Source organism: Portunus trituberculatus, chromosome 23 (assembly GCF_017591435.1).
Source record: "Portunus trituberculatus isolate SZX2019 chromosome 23, ASM1759143v1, whole genome shotgun sequence".
In the NCBI taxonomy this organism is placed as follows: Eukaryota; Metazoa; Arthropoda; class Malacostraca; order Decapoda; family Portunidae; genus Portunus; species Portunus trituberculatus.
In genome coordinates, this window is record NC_059277.1 from 2,228,626 (window position 1) to 2,242,722 (window position 14,097).

Genomic DNA, 14,097 nt, shown 5'->3' on the forward strand with positions numbered 1-14,097 from the left:
TATTCTTTCCACGTGCTTTCAATACTCTAATTTCGCACCGTATCCTTATCTTTACCGTCCCTTCCCTTGTGTTTCATCGCCTGATTGAGCGAAGAAGAACCAGACAAGCCCCGCGGAAGTATGGTCGAAACAGGTTCCTGGCTGTGAAATGATAATGTAGTGTCGCCGCTACAACCTGATACTTAAACAGCGGACTGCCCCAAGAGAGAGAGAGAGAGAGAGAGAGAGAGAGAGAGAGAGAGAGAGACAGGGGAGTGAGGAGGGGTAAATAGGAAAATAATGAACATAACAACGAAGAGAGAGAGAAGAGAGGGAGGGGAGAGAAAATCGAGAGAGAGTTTGCCCGGGAAATGAATAGAGAAAGCAGAGTTATTAGAGAGAGAGAGAGAGAAAGAGAGAGAGAGAGAGAGAGAGAGAGAGAGAGAGAGAGAGAGAGAGAGAGAGAAAGTGTGTCATTCATTCCTTCATTCAGTCATTCAGTCAGTCAGTCATAATGCATACCACATAACGAACCATTTATCTACGAACAAAACAACTATCTACTGTAACCTCTCATATCTTACCTTGCTTCTCTTTAACCTCTCCCTGTCTCTCATCCTCTTCCCCCCCACTCTCTCAGCTCCCTGTCAACATTCAGTCAAGCTCACACGTGTCCCTCTCTGCCTGACGATATCATAAAAGCAAACGAAAGGCCGATAGAACTGTACAGGAGAAAGCTGCCTGCATTTAATCCACGTTTCATTCCAGAGAGAGAGATCAAGTGGTTATGTTCCCTTTATTTTTTTGTACGATTTTATTTACTGGTTGTGTTTTTGAGTGTGTGTGTGTGTGTGTGTGTGTGTGTGTCTTTTGGTCCACCCACAGCCTTTCCCAGTCACCCACAGCCTCTCCCAGTGAAGAATTGACGTAAATGTGAGGTAAATGATATTGATTAACCTTCCTGCTTACCTGTCCACCGCTGCTGCTGATCTTTATGTACTTATTTACCCGGGTCAGCCACTTAACCTTCCTTCTTCCCTCCCTCCCTCCCGCTCCTGGCTCTGTTGCTCCGGTAAATCATTTATTTACTGTTGATGTTTCATGGTGTTGCCTGAAGCGTAATGAAATGATTTAGTGATAGTATAGAAGCGAGACCAGGTTCGTGGTGTTCTGGTTCCTGTTGTTAATTAGATATGTGTTATTTTACTCTTTTTGACTGCTATGGCTTTCTTTGTTGTTACTGAAGCTATTATTGTTGTTTTTGTTTTTGTTGTTTGTGGTAGTGGTGGTGGTAATTAGCAGTATATTATTAACCCTTTGACTTCTATGGTTTCTATTTTGGTGTTTTTTGCCGCTTTTTAATTAGCAGTAAGTTATTAACCCTGTCACTCCCACGCCTTCTTAAGCTCAATGAAATGGCGCGTTGGAAATGTATAGTACAGTTTTCCAATAAACCAGTGACAGCTGAATTAATTACTGCTGCTCGAACCTTTTAAAATCCACCATTAATACCAATAAGGGATGATTACAGTACAGGTCTCTTCGTGGCTATGGTGAAGTGTTTGAATGGTAGAATTATGTATGATCTGTTAAGTGAAGTAGGAAGTCGCATGTTATCATAAACAATAACTTAACCTCTTGAGCACCATGACGCGTTTCCGTATTCACTCTGCTTGATATTTGGTGATTTTAAACAGCTTCAAAAACTTATGTGCAGGTTTAAATTAGTGAAGACTGTGCGCCATTAATCTTCTGACCTCCATAGACCCTTCCTGATGTCAATATAATCGTCTAATCGTACACAAATCTCAAAGTAAAAATGTGTCACAGTACTGAAGGGATTAATACTGTAGTTTTCATCCATTCACCATCACAAAACAATTACTGAGCCTCATAAAATCACTCATCCGTTAATTTTCAATCCAATAATCATTTGACTTATATTTTCTTTCCTTAAGCCAATGAAATAATGAGGTGAACAGAGGTGAATCAGGAGGATAGTCAGAATAAATGTTTATCACAATAGAGTATATCAAAATATAAAAATAGTGGATCTGAAAATAGATATATAAATTTTCGAGATAAATCAAGGTAGTCATAAAAGAGACCAAGCAAAATAAAGCACGTTGAATTATAGTGTTAGTGAGTGAGTGAGGAGAGATCAAATTAACTCATTGATTGGTGGAGATTCTCATCCTAAGTTTGATACATTCTTCTGATGGTTTTCAGAATATAATATAATATACCACGGTAACAAAGGGTTAAAATGAGCTTTATATAATATGAAGACCAGACATTCTTGCCATTTTAGGATGGATCAGGATAAGTTAAGTTAGGTTAGGATAGAACAGCATCGTAAAGGAAAGTAGAAGATAAGATAGGCAAGGAAAGGGTATTCAAAGGAAACGATAAAATAGGATGCTGAAGTTAAGTTAGGTTGGATTAGGTCATGTGAGGTAAGATGAAGTTATTTTAAGTTAGGTTAAGTTAGAATAGGCTGAAATAGGTGAAGTTAGATTAAATTACAGTATGTTACGATATGTTAGGTTTGGTTTAGGTCAGGTTAAGTTAAATTAGGTTAGGTTAATAATCAGGTCTCTCTTCTGTTTTTTGTTTTTTTTATGCAGGAGGGAAACCAGCCAAGGGCAACAAAATATTAAAAAGAAAAGACCTACTTGAAATGCTGGTTCCCTTAAAGAATAGCAAAGAATAACCAAAGTACAGGGACAAATGTCTTGAAACTTCCCTATTAAAAGAAGTCAAGTCTTAGAAAGACGGAAATACAGAAACAGGGAGGGAGTTCCAGAGTTTACCAATGACCTGTAACAGAGATATATATATCTTTATCTCTTATTAGCATTTGTTCCTTGTAGCGTGCATTGCCTCTCCACTGCCGGACTGGAGGCATCACAGGGGACAGACTTTTACGAGGGAACCGCTTCGTTGAAATTGTTAATTGTACAGTTAATCCTATTGGGGCTAACATCCAGGAACTGACTAGCGAATCAATTACCTTGGAGTCAGGTGAAGTCAGGTAACAGTGCCAAGACTAACCTACCAACTTGTGTATACTTCACCTCCCCATCCCCTCCTCCTCCTCCTCCTCCTCCTCCTCCTCCTCCTGCTTCAAGACAAAAGACCTAAAAACCGGCTTCCGTTACCTGCTTATTTCTAGTAAAGTTTGATTGGCTGAATATAATACACGTCTTTTGATGCCGAGGATTAGAGGCCCATGGAATTCAGGTGTGTGTGTGTGTGTGTGTGTGTGTGTGTGTGTGTCAGGGTTAGGGCTAGGGCAACAAGCTTCTCCTCAATCTCTCTCTCTCTCTCTCTCTCTCTCTCTCTCTCTCTCTCTCTCTCTCAGCAGTAATAGTTATAGTAGTAGTAATATTAGTAGTAGTAGTAGTAGTAGTAGTAGTAGTAGTAGTAGTAGTAGTAGTAGTAGTAGTAGTAGTAGTAATAGTAGGAGTAATATTGCAATGATTTAAGTATAGATGTGTACGACCTTCACACAGATGACATACCTCCTCCTCCTCCTCCTCCTCCTCCTCCTCCTCCTCCTCCTCCTCCTCCTCCTCCTCCTCCTCCTCCTTCTTCTCCTCCTCTTCCTCTCCATTAACATATAAATGAGCACATCTTAAGGGAAGCGATACTGTACAGCCGTTGACTATTTATTACTGTGTTTGAGCCTTTACTCTGTCTTCTTCCCAAGCGGCGAGGACTGATGGCTCCTTAACCACCACCTCTGAGCACAAGGCCTCACTCACACCTGCTTCTTACCTTGATGTTCCATTGGCTCTGTTATCTTCATGGTGGGATATTTTGGTCTTAAGTGTAAGCTGTTTATGTTGTGAATTGATTTATATTTATTTATTTATTTATTTTTCTCTGTGCTTATTTTTAGTATACATGATTTAATTCGTATTGATTTGGTCCTGCCTCTGTGTCTGCATTTGTCTAATTCCTGTGTGTGTGTGTGTGTGTGTGTGTGTGTGTGTGTGTGTGTGTGTGTGTGTGTGTGTGTGCGTGTTCCTATTTTTAGTATACAGAATCTAATTTATATTGATTAGTTCCTGTCTCTGTATTTGCATTTGTCTAATTTCTCTCTCTCTCTCTCTCTCTCTCTCTCTCTCTCTCTCTCTCTCTCTCTCTCTCTCTCTCTCTCTCTCTCTCTCTCTCTCTCTCTCTCTCTCTCTCTCTCTCTCTCTCTCTCTCTCTCTCTCTCTCTCTCTCTCTCTCTGTGTGTGTGTGTGTGTGTGTGTGTGTGTGTGTGTGTGTGTGCCCAAACCTCACCAACAGTCATGGCGGGTAAGAAATGTTAGATACAATTCTCGCAATACTCTTCTGGATTTATTGCCTACAAATAATATGCAACTTATTTCTCTTCATTTATCATCTGAGAAGCTCTTCCCTTTAAATCACACTCACCTGTTCACCTGTCCTGCCGTGTAAGCGCTGCACGTGGGCCATCTCTGCTCGCTGGTGTGGTGATGTGTGTTTGCTGCTTCCTCGCTCCTGCTTCGGTATTGAGGTGTTTGGCATTGCTCTCCTTTGCAGGGTGAAACAGCGAGGAAAAGTAAATAATGAAAATGATAAATGAATGGAGGAAAAATTAGCTTCAGAATTTGACGGTGATTGATTTATTTATTAACTTATTTGTTTGCTTATTTCATTTGTTTGTTCATTAATTCACTTATTTTACTTATTCAGTTTTTTTCCTTTGCGCAAATAAGAAATATCAAACAAAAATAATTTACGAAAATGTTAAGTAATAGGGAAAAAAAAGGGAATTAATATTTTGCTGAATAGAAAAATAAGAAAAAAAAATGCAAAACTTTTAAATATTCTTGGCTTTTAGTTTATCTATTCAATTTCTTCTTATTTTGTCTCGAGATATTTATGAGCTTCTGAAAACTCTTAAACGCTCGGGAAACAGAAGCAAAAGAAAGAGAACATAATTTGTCTCGGTCTCTTCTTCCCGCCAAAAGGAGTCTCCATAAATCTTCATTCCCTTCATGACTTGGATTCTTCTCACAGGAAAGTGTCATAATTAAAGTTTCTTTCTCTTCCTGTCTCCTCTCCTTTCCTCCCTCCCACTCTCACTCAGATATACATTCATCCTCTCTCTTTCACTTTCCTTTCTGTCCTCCCTACCTACCTCCCTCACCCACTCTCTCCCTCCTTCCTTCTTTTTCTTCCTCTCCTTCTCTCCTTTCCTCCCGCCCACTCTCACTCAGATATACCCTCATCCTCTCTCTTTCATTTTCCTTCCTTTCCTCCCTACCTACTTCCCTCACCCACTCTTCCTCTTTCCTTCTCCCTCTTCCTCCCTCCTTTCCTCACTCACACACACTTTCCTTCTTGTTTCTTTCCTCCCTCTCTCCTTCCCTCTCCTATTGAGACCTCCACCCATTCATTTCCAGATCTCCCTTCCGTCCCTCACTTCCTTACTCATCCTCAGTTGTTCATTCAGCCATTTACTCACTGTCTCCTCTTCTTTCCCTACCAGTTTCCATCCCTCTCTTCCTCACACACACACACACACACACACACACACACACACACACACACACGCACACGAAAAATTTTAAGTTTCCGTATTACATTTCAACCTTTTCCTCAGCTCACACGGAAAATAATATATTATCGCGAAAAAAAAGAAAGAAAGCATAGGATTCAAGACTCCATCCTGCCTGATAAGGAGATTAGATCCCCTGAACCTGCGTTACCTGACGATTCGGTCTATTAAGGCAGGACGTTGATGTGTCTCGCCTGCAGCGTGCCAGGTCGCCGCCCTTCCCCTGTCCCGCCCCGCCCCGCCTGTCACCTCGGCCCAAGATTTATGAGATTTTTGTATTATATCTGTCCGCGTTAATTTGTCGTGTTTTTTTTATTGCGCTGCTTAATTAGTGAAAGTTTATGTATGTTTTTGGTGGAGTTAGTTTGTCGGAATGTCTGAATGTGTGCTTGTTTGTTGAAGGCGTTCATTCAAAGGAAATCCACACACAAGGTAAGATCTTTTCTAGTATTTTTTTTTTTTTTTTTTGTGTGTGGATAGATTGATGGGTAGGACGGTGGGTGTGTGTGCTAGTATGTGCACCTGTGTCTGCGTGATGGGATCTTGAGCACATAACAAAAACAAAAAATCGTGACAAGGAACGTGTGACGAAGATGATAATGTGTGACGATGATCTGTAACTCTAAAAATAATCTATCGCTGGGTGTGACGAGAATCAAGAAGTGTGAGTAGTGAGTGCGAAGCGCTCTTGTTGAAAGTAACGAGAGTGTACATAAGTAACAAGAACGTTATGATGAGTATGACAAAGTGGTGAGTGTGACAAAGGCCTGAGTTTTACGATTGAAAATAAGCACAAACCCACTGGTGAGTGTGACGAGGATATGCAGATGTTAAGAGGGTTTTGAAGTGCGTGGACAGAACCTGATGGTGATGCTGCTTGCGGCGGGAGTTTGGTAGTGCAAGTAGTGAAAGTGATTGATGGGCTTCAGAAAGACAAGCCACACATCTGGTTTTCCTGGAGATAATGACAGTATAAGCAGAGGTAACAACAGGAGCAGGATTAGGATGGAGGGAGCAGGAGGATATGGGGTGTATTTGAAAATTCGAATCAGTCCATGGCCTGGCAACAAACGAAAGTATAAGAATATAAGAAAAGAAAAAAGAATAAGGTGAAAATTGAAGCCCAGAAGTAAATATAATGGGAAATATTATAAATCAGTTCAGAAGAAAGAGAAAAGTAGACAAATAAGAAGATTGAAAGAGAGAACGGAAATAGATAAAAGAGAGAGAGAGAGAGAGAGAGAGAGAGAGAGAGAGAGAATAAAGATAAATAAAAGAGGAAAATAAAACAGAGAACAATAGCAAAAGCACTCAGAAGTCGAAGAAGCAGGAGGAGGAGGAGGAGGAGGAGGAATGGAAGAAAGAGAAAAAGAACGAAAACGAGGAGGAGTAGAAAAAAGAGGAGGAGAAGGAAAAGAAGGAAGAGGAGAAGGAGGAAGAAATTAGATATCAACAGATCCAAATACTTATGAAGATGGAATGTTATAAATTCAATCATCCAGACTCAGGAATAAATTTTGACCAAAGACAATGAACTTTCTAGTCACCTTCCTTGAAAACAGCGGATGGCAAGGACAAGCGAGGCACAGCAGAGGACAACCACTAGACTAGATAATATGTCCTACTGTGTCCTCTGGTAACCTCCTCTCGTGTCATTGCCATCAACAGGTGGGCTGACAGACAGGTGGACAGATTATAATAAAAATGGAAATGCAGGTTGTAATGAAAGCCTTGATGTAAATTAGCGTTTCATTCAATCCTCGGGTGAAGTGTAATGAAACAAGCACCGTGTTGCCTTTGTGCTTTGTATGTGCGGGAGAGAGAGAGAGAGAGAGAGAGAGAGAGAGAGAGAGAGAGAGAGAGATTTTTAGCCTTTTCAGTAGCGTTATTGCGTTCTTTGTATCGTTTTATTCGTTCACTGTAAATTGGTATTATTTCATCTAATATTATCTAATTTTATTCGTCCATTTATATATTTGGATTATTTATAAATGTAGTTATTGCATTTGTGTGTGTGTGTGTGTGTGTGTGTGTGTGTGTGTGTGTGTGTGTGTGTGTGTGTGTGTGTGTGTGTGTGTGTGTGTGTGTGTGTGTGTGTGTGTGTGTGTGTGTGTGTGTGTGTGTGTGTGTGTCTCCAGTGTCTTTCTCATGCCTCACATTTTATAGTGGGAATAACCAGCCTCCTAAATATAACTTTGTAATATCAATTTGAATATCATAGAAAAGAAAATGATTTAAGAATAGTCCTTAATGAAAAAGATTAACCAGATTATCATAATGGAAAAGAAAATCGTGTTTACTTAATGTTGATTAAATTTTGCTGTCAAACAAAGTAATTTCTTCCTCATTTGCAGTGGCACGTCGTTTCACTCAGCTTATTATCTTTTCTCCATCGCACTTTCAAATTTTCTCTTTTCCATCTTTTCCCTCTCTTCTCAGACTATCCACTAAGATCGTTTCCTCATCATTTCCAGTGACAACTCATCGCCTCATCAAGTGTATTATTTTCTTCCTCATTTCCTTCCTGCATTCCTCTCTTGCCCCCTCCACCTCTTTCTTCTTGTCTCAAACCTGAATGTCCATTATTATTTCTTTCTCTCTTCCTTCCAGTGTCGATTTATTTCCTTCAATTACTTCTTTTTCACGCTTTAAAATCTATTGATCTTTTTTTTATCTCTTCATGTTTCAATATTGTTCTTTTCTCTATTTTTTTTCTTTTCATGTCTTACTCGTGAATCTGTTTTTGTTTTTATTCTCATTTTCAATATGCTACTAAACTTTTCGTTAGTTTTCTTTTATCTTTCAACATTATGACTGTCAGTGATTTTTTCCGTCATTTCTCAAATTTGGAACTTAATTGCTATATTTTTTTCTCTCACATGCGTCCAATATTCTGAACCAGATAATTACTATATTTGTTTTGACACATCTGAGTATTCATCATCCAACTATTTTCATCTCACATTTCGTTCCCGTCTTCCCTTGCGTTCCAATTAATTTCCCTTTTACATTGTTATCCATAAATCTTCATTACTAAATATTTTTTCTTTCTAAATTCTTTCCAGTGATATTTTCTTTTCTATTTACTTTTTTTTCATTCCTCCTTTCCCTCTCCAATCTACAAAGTAATATGTTCAATTCTTCAGTTTTTTTTTTTTTTTCTAATCTCAAGTTTTCAATGTCTCATCTCTTGATTTTTTTTCCTCTCCCTCTTCCTCATCCAATCAGTTTTTTTTTTTTTTTTCTTGCTGATCTCATTCCCTTAGTATTTATCTACTGCAGTTATATTTTCTGTCTTCTTTTTTCTTACTACTTTTCTTTGCATCAGTTCTGAATTTTTATTTTTATTTTCATACTCCTTATCAATTTTCCTACACTTTCAACCTCTCTCTCTCTCTCTTGAATCTTTTTTACCTTCCAATCATATTTTCTTCCTTTCATCACTTTGCCTCTCTATCACTGGTTTGCTCAGTTTGCTCATTTTAACCCGCAGCGCACGGAGGGGAACACAAGAAGGCTCCGCTAGTAAGGGAAAGAGACACTTGTAAACATTAGGTACCGTAATAACCTGTACAATAATATACTCTCTCCGTGCGAAGAGTAATGCCATAAAGTAACGTTGGTCTGACCTCGCGAGGGCTCTGATGAATAGCAAGGCTGTCTCTCGCAGGATTCGTTTCTCCCGTTAGACAGGAGCTTCAAAAGGTTCGCTTGTTGTGTCTTGGAGAAATAAGTATTGCGCTGTACATTTTTGGGTCATGAAAGTTGGTGCTTGTGCGAGTGGTGGTTGTGGTGGTAGTGGTTTTCAGGGGAGGTGGTGGTAGTAGTAGTAGTAGTAGTAGTAGTAGTAGTAGTAGTAGGGGTAGTGGTAGCAGTGGTGGGGGTGTTAGTAGTAGTAACAGCAGAGGTAGCAATAGTAGGTAGTAGTAGTAGTGGCAATGGTCATTATAAATCAAAAGATACTTGTGGTAGTAGTAGTATTAGCAGCAGTAGTAGTAGTAGTAGTAGCAGTAGCAGCAGCAGTAGCAGTAGCAGTAACAGCAACAACAACAAAACAGAACAGAACCAAAAAATGAAAATAAGAAACAGAGGTAGCGGTTGGCAAGAAAAATACGACAAATAAAACAAAGAGAAGAAAGAACACTGAAGAAAAAGGAAAATGCAGGCTGAGAAAAAAACTGGACAAACGCGTGGGACTAAGTTAATAGTGTCCGGTCTTTAGGGGGGAGAGATGGCGCAGGGGTGAATGGGGGTGAGGGAAAAGAGGGGGTGAGATGAGAGGGTGACGGTGAGGATTGTGTGTTCTCCCTATCATCACCCCTCATCACCCTCATCACCGCCACTCTCTGCTGCTTCTTGTGATGAGGAGAAGCAGATGTTTGATTTCTCCTCCTCCTCCTCCTCCTCCTTCTCCTTTTCTTGCTATTAACCCCTTTCATACCATGCCGCGTTTTCATATTCATTTCCTTTACTATTTGGCGATTTCATACTGCTTCAGAAACTTATGTGGGGATTGAAATAGTAAAGACCTACTGGCTATTAATTTTTTTGACCTCCAACCCTTCCTAGTGCAAATCGTCTAGTCACACCCAAGAATCCTGGTAAAAATGGGTCACAGTACTGAAGGGGTTAATACTACAACAGCTTTTTGTTTCTCCTCCCCCATCTCCTTCTTAGTTTTTTTTTTCCTATTGTTGTTGTTTTTGTTCTTGTTGTTTTTATCTTTATTCTAGTTAGAAGTAGTTACCAAGCAGCTTTGAAAGGACCCAAAGGTGTATTTTTTTTTACTTTCCTTTGTATTCCTTTATATTCCTCCTCCTCCTCCTCTTCTCTCCTCCTCCTCCTCCTCCTCCTCCTCCTCCTCCTCCTCCTCCTCCTTCTCCTTCTTCTTCTTCTTCTCCTTCTCCTTCTCCTCCTCCTCCTCCTCCTCCTCCTCCTCCTCCTCCTCCTCCTCCTCCTCCTCCTCCTCCTCCTCCTCCTCCTCCTCCTCCTATGTCCACCTTCTTTCAACATTTCCGAGAGTTCACCATTCGGTTCGCCTCGCTCATGTCCCCCTTAACCCACCCAGTCCCACTTCAGTTGCCCCGCCATCAAATAAATCTTTCATCACCATTACTCTTCTCATATCTAGTCGGGACACAGGTGAGGAGTGCTATTCCCACCTGAAAAAGTTAACCAGGTCTCTCGTGCCCTCCATCTCTCGTTATGCTAATCGAAAACATATGACCTTGATTGAACTTTGATTTATTGTGCATCCCAGAAATTTGCATTTATTTTTTATTGCCTTACTAGATTTAAGAGTTGTATATTTTAGTAAGTACAAGAAAAAGGATTGTTTCAGTGTTATATTTGTATTTGGATATAGTTTACTACTTGCACTATTTATGACTAGATTGCAACAGTAAAAGTAATTCTTGATATGTAGGGATATATGAAATTAATGTAATTATCTTTCATATTATAGTTCAGTTATTATCACCATTAAGTTAGAATGATTAAAATAACGTCTGTGATATACTATTAATAGTTTTATGTAGATAATGGAGGTTGGGTTTCAAACATTACTTTACATTTAATTGTACAAAATATAATCAGTAGAATTGTGCATTTCTTTACATTAGGCCTAGTTTCTAATACTAAATATCAAGTAATGGAATTTTACATACACTAGACATTACATCTCGAACACTATAAAATTACCAGTAGACAGCAATAACACTGCAATACCTAACAATAACCGGTTGAGTCCTGCCTCAGGTAAACACTCCCCTTTGATAACAAGTGGAATTGCTAATGTGGAGAAAGAAAAATCCAGTCTGGGAAGATTAGATACGCGCACACACACTAAACTGAATCAGAGGTTGCTTGTGTCAGCTAAGGGGAGATACTCATCATATTTGCAGGTACAAGAGTCTGCTGTTACCTCCCTGGCTCCCTCCTGTGACTCCTTCCTGTGGCTCCCTCCTGTGGCTCCCTCCCTCCTGTGGCTTCTCCCATGCCTTCCTCTTCCTTGGCTCCTCCTCCTCCTTCATCCCAAGCGACTAGGTGAGTGTCCTCTCCGGAGCCCAAGTGGTCATGAATATACGAATGATATTGTGGTGCTGTGTCAAGTAGTAGTAGTGGTAGTGGTGGTGGTGTTGGTGGTGGTAGTGGTAGAAAGTAGACATTAAATATTTGACACTAAAATTCTTGATCTATTAAAGTTATCGAATCTTTTGTTAATTTAATGAATAAGACAAGCTATCCAGTGATTGATTGACTGTTAAACTTTACATCAACAAAAAAAAAAAAACACTAAAGATAATGTATGAAGTTTATCAGTTAACTAAGAAATGAAGATACACACTCAAAAGAAAAAATATATACACAAAAATAAATTCCAGTAATCAAAACATAGAAAAATATAAAGAAAAAAACATAAAAAACAAAATAAATCTCCAGTATACTGTATACATAAAAGAAAAAAAAACTGTGACAGAACATCAAAAATCATCACTTTTCTCATCGGCACACACCAAGCTTCAGTTGCTCACCATAGTCCCAGCATTAGTATCAATCTCTATATATTTTTCCCCCATACTGAAACCCACCACTGCCGCTCGTTAATCCTCACCAATACCATTAAAAGCTGTGACTCGCGGAATAGAGATGCAGGTGCTGATGAATGAATATTTTGATTTCTTATATTACCAAATTAACGATATACGGAAGGTAAATAGAATAATAAAAAAAAATGAGAGTGAAAGATGGAGATATATCAGTAGTGGCGAAGAATATGAGTAAAGAGGTAGAATAAATAAGAGGGAATACGAAGGAATGAGTAAATGTGAAGGTTATGAGTAAACGGGTGGAATAAACAGGAAGGAATGTGGAAAGAAAGGAAGAAAACCATGCCAGAAAACACGAAAATAAGAAAAAGACCAAAGAGATGAGGCTGAAAAAAATAGGTAATAAATAGAATGAATAGAAGAGAATCAGATGAGAGTAAACACGAAGAAAAAAAAAAGCAGGAAGAGAAGAAAAGCGCACTAGAAAACACGGAAATAAGAGAAAAACAAGAGAGATGAGGCTGAAGAAAAGAGGCAATGAATAAGATGAGCTCAAGGGAAGGAGATGAGAGTAAATACGAAGAAAAAAAATTAGGAAAAGAATAAAACCACATCAGAAAACACGAAAATGGAACGAAAGACGAGATAGATGAGGATGGAAAAGGGAAGAGGTATTGCATGACATGAGAGTAAGAACGAGAAAAACAAGATAAAGGAAAGATGAATGATTTAAAGACAACAACGTGATAAGAAGCACCAGATACTCTTTGCTAGTGGCTGCTCTTCTCCTCCTCCTCCTCCTCCACCTCCTTCTCCACCTCCTTCTCCTCCTCTTCCACCACCACCACCTTCTCTACTTTCTTATCGTGACCCTGTGAACCAGAAACGATTATGACCTGTCTGGAAAAGCGGCAGCTCATCTCGCTCCTCCACTCTGCCACCGAAGAGAAATCCGTCCTCAGTTATCTCAGCCTCCACCTTGCCGTGCCCACTACTTGTATCTCATTTGGTCTCGCCCGGTAGCCATTCCTGTTTTCTCTCACTGCCTTTGTTCCTGTGCAGTGTGTCATATTTTGCATTCTCTCTGTCTTTATCTTTCTTGTGTGTGTGTCTCTGTGTGTCTGTGTGTCTGTGTTTGTGTGTGTGTTTTGATTTGTTTTTATTATCTTTATCCTTTTGTTTTGTTTCCCTTTCTGCATTCTTTGTCTTGCTTCTTGTTTTGTTTTTTTGTTTTTTCATTTATTTTTTGCCACTTCTTGTTGCTTTTATCTTTCTATTTTTGTCACATATCGTGTTCTTATTTCTCTTTCTTCTATTGTTATCTTTCTCATTCCCCTTGATTTACCTGTCTGTGTATTTATTTCCATTCCATTATCTTTCTTCTTTTGGTCTTTGGTTTCCCTTTCTCATTTTCCTTTCTTTCCTATGCAGATATCGGAGGTCTTCCCGCTAACACACTGACCGTGAACCACTGGCTAACTCTTCTTCCTTCGCTATTTCTCCAGACTGACGAGTTTGCGTTATGTAAGTACGAGTCTTTACCATCTGTCTGTCTCCCTTGAATCTTCCCCTGTGGCTCCCAACCTTTATACATTAACGGAAATTCCATTCTTCATCCTAGAGTTTTGGCTGACTCTCTTAATCTTTTAGGGAACTGGCAATGAAGTGGGTCTTTTCTTTTTCTTTTTTGTTGCCCTTCGCCAGCTTCCTCTATTCCATAAAAAAAAAAAAGTCATCATCTCGATCGTCTTCCCGCCTCTGTTCCTCTTTCTATGTTTTTTTTTTCTTTAATTAGTTCCTGGTTTTCTCTTACTACGTCACCATTCATCTAGTTTTTATCCTCTTGTCACTTCTATAATGTATCCCATGTTCGCCAGTATACATCTATTATCAAACCACCGCCCTGAATGTTACTTTTCTTAAATAGATCGATAACAGAAAGAAGATATTGTAAGTTCATTTTTCTTCATTTGTTTAATCATACCGCTAACA